We start from the raw sequence: 8236 nt of genomic DNA on the forward strand, positions 1-8236 counted from the left end.
TAAACAAAACAGTTTGAATATCACTAGTCCACAGTTGTGGGTTGAAGAGTCTGGTATTACCTGTAATACTGCTGCAGAAGGACAGAAGAAGGAAGAAAGAGAAGGGGAGAGAAAAAATAAAGAGAGAAAGCAAAGTCTTTTGGAAATAGTTTCAGTACATGACACCACCTCACCCACCCACCTAAGGTATGTGATGTGAATTTAACTCTCAAAACAGCAGTGTGAAGTATAAATGTTCCAGAGGACTTAACATGGAACTATTGGCATTGCATCTGGAGCTAACTGACTCCAAGGCCCATGAACTTCACTCCTTTACTTTCATGCTACCAAATGCATTGCAGACCTTCAGTTTTGCTGCTGGAGCTATGGCAGTTTTAAGAGTGAAGTTAGAAACAAGGCCAAAATCTTTAGGGAAAAAGAAAGGGAGGGGTGTTTACTCTTAAATTTCTATTTTTTGTTTATAATTTTGTACTTTTTCAGTGTTATTTTTTGAAGCTTAGAATTGTAAAATTCTAGACATTTTGATGTTTCCCTTAATTTATTTGGGTTAGAGAAGAGAGTTGTATAAATAAATTAAATGAGTAACTTTAACATATCTTCAAAGGATTTTGAAATTTTCCTTTCTTGCTTTCTCTTTAAATAAGGTTATCTTTTTTAAGACATCATTTAGAACAACTTAGAATTGTAAAACAATACTTCTCAACATGGAAAATGTTGTTAGTTTTTTTTAATCCCCAAAGTAACAGTTGAACCTTCCTTTATAGGTAAGAAAATACAGAGGAAGAAAGCACACCGCTGTGGTCAACTGGTCAACTGGACATGAGGAAAGAAGGCTAGGAGCTTGAAGCTGTCCAAGAGATCAAGAAAGTTTCTGAATGTGCAGGCTAATAAATGCTTCTGAGAGTTGTGTGAGATTTGTAGCAGGAAACTGTCAATGTTCTTTGAATCTCAGTATGGGAGTGGCAATGGGTAGAGCTTATATTTCTCATTCTGAATGGACTAAGCCTGACTGAATAAAATGGAAAGATTCTTTCCTCACCTAGTTTTCTTTACTTGCTTAAAAACACCCTTGGAAGGATTGAAGAACCATTGGAGTTGGAAACCTTTCAAAGTAGCTTGCCAAATCTTTATTTATTCATACTTATTCTCATTCCACTTGCCAGGAATTCATTTGAACATTTAGAGAATCTCTCTGTATGTATAAGGCAAAACTATTGATGCATACAAAGTATAAGATGATTAATAAATAAAAACTTTTAAATGTTTTAGAAGCTTCATTTAAAATTAAATTACAGGGGTGATCTTGCCAGTTTGAAATGAGCTTTTCCCATTTCAGCTTTGGCAGATAATAAGGACACTGGCTTCTGGCTCTAGTTCTTGTTCCAAGAGCCATCTTCAAGCACTTGGGACAGCCTCTTTAGAATCCTTGGTTTGGAGTGGCCGGGGAAAAACAAATGTTCAGGGAGCTTCCCAAACTCATATAGCATATGCAGAGCCTGGAGGGAGACAGCTTTCAATCTTCCTTTCCTAGCTGTATTAGTCAGGGTTCCACAGAGAAATAGAGCCAATAGAATGTGTGTATATACACACATAATTGCTCATGAAATTATGGAGGCTAGCATGTCGAAAATCTCCAGGGTGGACCATCAGGCTGGAGACCCAGAGAAAGGCTGATGTTGCAGTTCAAGTCCAAAGGCCCTCAGCCTGGAGGCCAGACAAGATCCAAAGTTGTAGTTCAAGTCCAAAGGCCATCTGCTGGCATAACTTCTTCTTGCTCAGGGAAGGTCAATCTTTTGTTCCATTCAGGCCTTCTACTGATTGGATAAGGCCCACACACAATCTGGAAAACAGTCTACTTTACTCAAAGGCCACTGATTTAAATGTCAATTTCATCCAAACCCCCGGAAATACCCAGAAAAGTATTTGACCATGTATCTAGGCATAATGGTCTGACCAACTTGACACATAAAATTAACCATCACAGCAGCCCATATGCTATAAAGCAGTCAAGGTAATGTCAAGATGCAAATATAATCATGTCACTTCCCATCTTAAAAACCTTTAAAGTTTCTACTCTAACCTTAGGAAAAGCCCCAATTTATCTTGGTCCTCAAGGCCCTTTGTGATCTGTCTGTTGCTCATTTCTAGACCTCAGTTCTCCCATCCCATGCGTGAATCCCAAGATCCTACCAGGCTGAACTACTTTCAATTTCACAGAGATACTACTGTTTTCTTCTTCCCACATTTCCCCTCATCACCCAAACTGTCTCCCTCACTAATTCCTATTTGTTTTATTCCAGGTAAAAATTTAGACATCACTTCATCTGAGAGAGCTTTCCTGACTCCAGAGATTGATAATTAATTCCCAGCAGTCTTCCTAGCACATACCATATGCTCAGTAACTATTTGTAAAATAACTGAATAAAATCACATGTTCTGCCGAACCAAGAGTAATCCTGAGTACAGTTACATATAGTGTTAGGTAACAGCAAAAATTATTTCATAAGGGACAATTTTCTCATGAAAACAACCTTCTTGGCACTCTGGGTTTTGCTTTTATTTCAGTAATTACCCCTTCTTAGAGTCTTTTGCTGGTTTTTCTTATTGGTCCCCCAACTTCTTTCTCTTGAAGTACCTCATATTTGTACCTTCATTCAATTCTCTCTTAAACCTTGGAATTATATTTTGGATGTCTAATGGGCCTTTCAAATTCAAAATAGTCAAAATGGATCATTCTCTCAAAGTTGATGGTGACTTTAGCTACTCTGGTCAAGACACCTGTAGTCATTTTTTTGTTTTTCTTTTCCTCTCACCTTACATATAATTCATCAGCAGATTATGGTGGCTAAAACTTCAAAATATATCCAGAAGCTATCCACTCCTCACCACTTCTACCTCTTACCACCCTTCTCTCAGTCACCACAATCTTTAACCTGGACTGTTTCAACAGCCTCCTAGTGGTCTTTTTGCTGCTGCCCTTCCCAACCTATAGACTTTTCAACACAGCAGCCAGAGTGGTCACTTTGAAATGAAATTCAGATCATGGATTTGCTCTACTCAAAATGCTACACGCCTCCCTCTTTCAATCAGAGTAAAAGCCAACTTTCTTAAAATGTCCTGAAAGTTCATACACAGCCTGGTTCTCTGCACTTGCCTAATTGATGCTGAGTCTTATTACTCTTCCCCTCACTCTCTGAGCTCCAAACACACTGACATCTTTGCTCTATCTCACAGGGCTTTCACTCTGTTCACTCTGCCTCAACCATCCTCCCCAAGATATACTTGATTAATTGTCTCACCCCCTTCAAGTTTTTCAATGAGTTCTATCCTTGCCAATTTGTTTAATTTCAAGTCAAATAACTTTCCAAGCCCAGTATTAGGGAGTTTATTGAAAGAATATTGCCTTGATCATAGCAAAAGATTCAATTTAGTAAGTTTGGGGCTAAGACCTAGTGAACCATATTTTTTATAAGAAATAAGTATGGTCATGATCATTAAAGTTTTTGTACACTACTGAAAAAATTCTCAGCGTTATTGTTTGACCTGACAATGTCAGTGCCCTGAGTTGCTACATTAGGGCTCTGGCTAAAGATTTTGTTTCATCTACATATCATGAGTATGTCCAAAGAATGTTCTGAAAGAAGAAAAAAAATTCTTGTTCTGTTTTCTTAAATAATAATAATAATAATAATAATAATAATAATAATAATAATAATGTTTGGGAATGTACAGGGCTCAATGGGAAAATATGTATGCATTTAACAGATTAAAATACTCCTAATTTCTCTTTAAAAATGAAGATTCTTGAGATGCCTGGGTGGCTCGGTCAGTTAAGCATCCAAGTTCAGCTCTGGTCATGATCTCACAGTCTGTGGGTTCAAGTCCCGCATTGGGCTCTGAGCCTGAAGCCTGCTTCAGATTCTGTGTCTCCCTCTCTCTCTGACCCTTCCCCTACTCACACTCTGTCTCTCAAAATAAAATAAAGACATTGAAAAAAAATTTTTTTAAGAAAATGAAGATTCTTTCACTATGGAGAGTTTTATCTTGATACTTGTTGATCTTAAGCCTCACCTTTCCATGTCTATCATACTTATTTTTAACTGATGATTTTCTCTTCCCCTGACCCTAACACCTAATAGAAGCAAAGGGCTGACAATGAAAATTAGACTGTGATGTTTGATCTAGGGTATAAATAGAAAAGCCTAGAAGTTAGGCAGAAAACTATAAATAGCCCTTAACTTGCTACAGGACCTTAGGACCTCCATTTCAACTCACTAAAGCTCAGTTTCATCATCTATGACACAGAAGGAAAAATACTTTAGTATCAATGTGAAAGCATTCTGTAAGTATAAAGTACTGTATGCACTCAGATATTATTAGTATTATTAAATAGTCATCTTCATTTTCTTGATCTACATTTATAATGGAAACTTGTTACCTTTTCTGTCTCTATGTTATTAGAGCCAGTGGCTTACCACAATATAAGGAGAGTTAGCCATGATGACAGTTCTTCCTGGGTGTAGGCAATAAGGAGATGCATTATCTAAAAAGAGTTTGAAATTACAACAAAAATTGAAAGAAATTTAGTCTGTATTCTTAAATTATCATCATAAACCCACAATGCTAAAGCTGTCAGAGATAAAATACTATCCTCACCTCAGATTCCTTCCATTCCTTTGACTCTCCCTTAAGAACTACCTTTTCCCAGTCAGAATCACTGTGATTATGAGGGCTCACCCCCATGAAGACTCTGGTGTGGGCATGTCACCCAGGCCTGACCCATTATTTTATTCTATCCAGGTAGGCCACAGTGATTTTTGGAAGGTAAATAAGTGATCAAGTCAGTCTCATCAACAGCAAACAACCCTAAGATTCTTGTGTGTAGGGGGTAAGATAGCTCTTTATTTCAGCTGGGGTTGAGAACAGTGTAGGGAATACATGTGGCACTTCTATCAGCTCTCCTGCCAGCACAAGGAGAGAATCTGCCTGGAAACTAGGCCAATATAACTGAAAGCAGAGACAAGAGTGAGACCATGTCCACGTGGCATCATTGGATCATGTGGAGACAGAAACTTTTGCCTATACTCTCTAGAATCAAATAAGCCCATGCTAGTTTGATTTGCATTCTATCACTTACATCCTGAAGATCACTAAGGCAAAGGTCTTTATAAAAATGAGCTTGAGGGGTGCCTGGATGGCTCACTTGGCAATGTGTCTGGTTTCAGCTCAGGTCATGATCTCATAGTTCATGAGTTTGAGCCCCACATCCAGCTCTGTGCTGACAGCTTAGAGCCTAGAACCTGTTTCAGATTCTGTGTCTCCCCGTCTTTCATCTTCTCTCTCCCCTCAAAAATAAATAAACATTAAAAAAAGTTTAATGAGTTTGAAATACATTGGAAGGCATATGAGTGGAGAGCTAGCTCATATCAGAAGTAAAATGTGTAGATTCTTTCAATGAAAGAATCCTGGATTCTAGTGCCAACTCGTTTCTGAGCCTCAATTTCAATTTCTACAAAGTGAGAGAAGGAAAGGTAGAAGAGATGATTTCTGGATAATTCAAACTCTTAATAACAAGAGTTTATAAGCATAGCTCAGGCATACCTTGGTACATGATAGAAATTTTGGAAAGTGAACCAGATTTGAAAGTAGAAAGACTGTGAATCACCTGCCAAAACATAAATAAATCATATAAGACACTCTTTCTGCAACTCAGTATGACACTGGATTGATGACATGAAAACCCTAAGGTAATGAACATGACTGTGGCTTCCACGCCATCTCAGTCATTTTTATTGCTTTTACCATTATAGTTTGATGTCAAAATACATGAGACCTCTGTATTTACAGTTGTTCTGTTAATGCATTATAATTGCAGATGTACTCGAAAGGAGAAGCTTGATTTTTTTTGCCTAAATGACACCTTTAATCACTTCTGAATAAAGCATGACTCCAATTAGAGATACCTTCAGAAAAATCACACATAATAGCATCATTTATTAGAATTCTAAATAAGAGCTCTTTGTTTCAATGTCATCTCCTTTTAATCTATTTTCCTAGGGAAGGGCATGGTTTCCTGCACACTATGGCAGAGAGTGAAATTCTTATGATTGGAATTCATCATATCTGATCCTACACCAGGTAAATCATTGAATGTATTTTTCTCACTTAAATAAATCTAACAAGCTGTTTTGATTACCCACCAAATGTCAAGTAGTATAGAAAAATGTGGAAGCGAACAAGTCTTCAAACCTATCCACAATACATTTGGAGTGTAATGGAGGATGCAGATGTATGAGTTAGCACATGACTAGCATAGAAAGGGAGTATATTTCATGCAAGAGGAATAGCCTGAGTGACTATGAAGTCTGGAGGGTTGAATACGAAAGATGGTGTTTGAAATACAATCAAATGAAGATGAGGGCACACTGAGTTAAAATGGGTCCTAATCCAATGATTGATGTTCTTATAAGAAGAAGTAATTTAGACACAAGGAGACCAAGGAAGATGGCTGTATTAAAATGTAGGCAAAGACTGGAGTTATAATGTTGCAAGTTTAAGAACGCCAAGGGTTGCTAGGGACCACTAGAGGATAGAAAGAAAGAATGGACCCTTTCCTAAAGCCTGTAAAGAGAATGTGGCCCTGCCATCCATCATGAGAAAAAGATGCCGTTGGAAGTCATCAATCTCCCCAAAAGAACAAAAAGAGTAGGTATGAAATCAACTCATTGCCTACAGCAGAGTTACCTCAGCAGACAAACAGACCCACAAGCAAAGAACAAAGGTTGCCACTGAGATTTGGGAATTGTTTGCTATCTTGCATTATTGTATTAAAAAATAACAGCAACAAAAACAAAAACTAAACTATGGCATTGCCCTAGTATATTCCCTTGCCTTTTAGTTCCTTTTCCCACCTCACCCATTTATTTTCAGTTTCCTCTGATCTTCACAGAAGAAGCAGTTTTATCTGCTAGCCAATTTCTTTTAACCTAATGATTCAACATCCTATTATAGATACTGTACTTAAGTAGTTCATAATCTCTCACTTCCAGACATGAAGAATGGAAAGAATTTTTCCTGAAGCTGTATACCAACATGCCTCATGAGATAATTTTCTATAAGTTTCTTTTTTTGTGTGTGGAAATGCATTTCTCCCAGAGTAAGAACTTTGAAAAAGTAGCCACAGCAACAATGAAAAAAGTCCTGGCTCTCCGTGTGTCCTCGGTGTCTAGCACTATGCCTTGTACAAGGAAGGAACTCAGAGAATATTCAACATAGAATTATGTGAATGATAGAAGGAGTATGTCTTTGCTTTTATTTAAGGCAGAAAATACATGAAAATATCTAAAGTGTTCATCTTAGAAGGTAAATGAAAAAAACAACTAGGCTTAAAAAGTTTGGCTCTTCAAATGGAATGGGATGAGCTCTATGGAATTGCTACAGCCCCTATGGCAAAGGCAAGCAAAGGATATAAAATATTTTCAATGGAAATAAAGTATCATGGTTAAAGGTAAGGGCTTTAAGTGTCACAGGCCCTAGAATTGAAGCCTAGCTCTAGTTCCAATTATATGAGTTTCTGGGCAAATTTCCTTATCTCTCCTCACTTTTTTTCTTCTTTAAACAGGGAATAATAAAGAACATTACCAATCTTATGACTTTCTTTGTCAAGATTATGTGATTTAATTACTGTAGAATATTCCACCCACAAAATGAGCACTATGTAAAGGCTAGCTACTCTTGTTACTATTGCCATTATTTACTGTTACATCACAGTTCAGATCACATTTTTTTCTATTTTATTCTCATCAGCATACCTCTTATGACAGTCAACTCATTCTTCTAACAGCCTGCTTTCTTAGTCATCTTTCTTAGAGCTTTCTATAATCTCTATTTGTCAGGATTCTTCAAGGTACAAGTAACACAAACCCAGCTAAAATTATCTTGAGTCAAGATAGGCTTGCCCACTCTTTTTTGGTCCCCTCAACCTTTCCAGTGGCCCGCTTGATTTTAGTTCACTTTCCCTTTACTCAAGAGAGACAGAGGTGCTAAAATAATCAATGCAATTGTGACATAGTAAAGAGCTATGTGTAATGAAGTACAGGAGGGCCATGCAACAACCCGGTCTATACAGCCGTTTCATATATAGTGGGACCTGTATTTGTTGTAAGAGTTACATGTTGGATTCAGCCTGTTGTGAACTGTATGGAAATAGTGAAAGGATAAAGAAAGACCAGATGAA

General features: G+C 37.4%; 2 long non-coding RNA genes across 2 annotated transcripts in view; one reads left to right on the forward strand and one right to left on the reverse strand.

The window, feature by feature from the left end:
* Positions 1 to 912, forward strand: part of LOC115294882 — a 2462-nt gene extending 1550 nt beyond the window's left edge. Inside the window, exon 2 of the long non-coding RNA XR_003910202.1 lies at positions 765 to 912. This is a non-coding gene — a long non-coding RNA (uncharacterized LOC115294882). The remainder of the gene's footprint in view (positions 1 to 764) is intronic.
* LOC115294881 overlaps positions 1 to 7947 on the reverse strand; it is a 25441-nt gene extending 17494 nt beyond the window's left edge. Inside the window, exons 1-2 of the long non-coding RNA XR_003910201.1 lie at positions 7812 to 7947; positions 4476 to 4543 (exon numbers count right to left, since the gene is read on the reverse strand). This is a non-coding gene — a long non-coding RNA (uncharacterized LOC115294881). The remainder of the gene's footprint in view (positions 1 to 4475; positions 4544 to 7811) is intronic.
* Positions 7948 to 8236: the final 289 nt, after the last annotated feature.

The sequence above is a fragment of the Suricata suricatta genome, chromosome 6 (genome assembly GCF_006229205.1).
Source record: "Suricata suricatta isolate VVHF042 chromosome 6, meerkat_22Aug2017_6uvM2_HiC, whole genome shotgun sequence".
NCBI classification, from domain to species: domain Eukaryota; kingdom Metazoa; phylum Chordata; class Mammalia; order Carnivora; family Herpestidae; genus Suricata; species Suricata suricatta.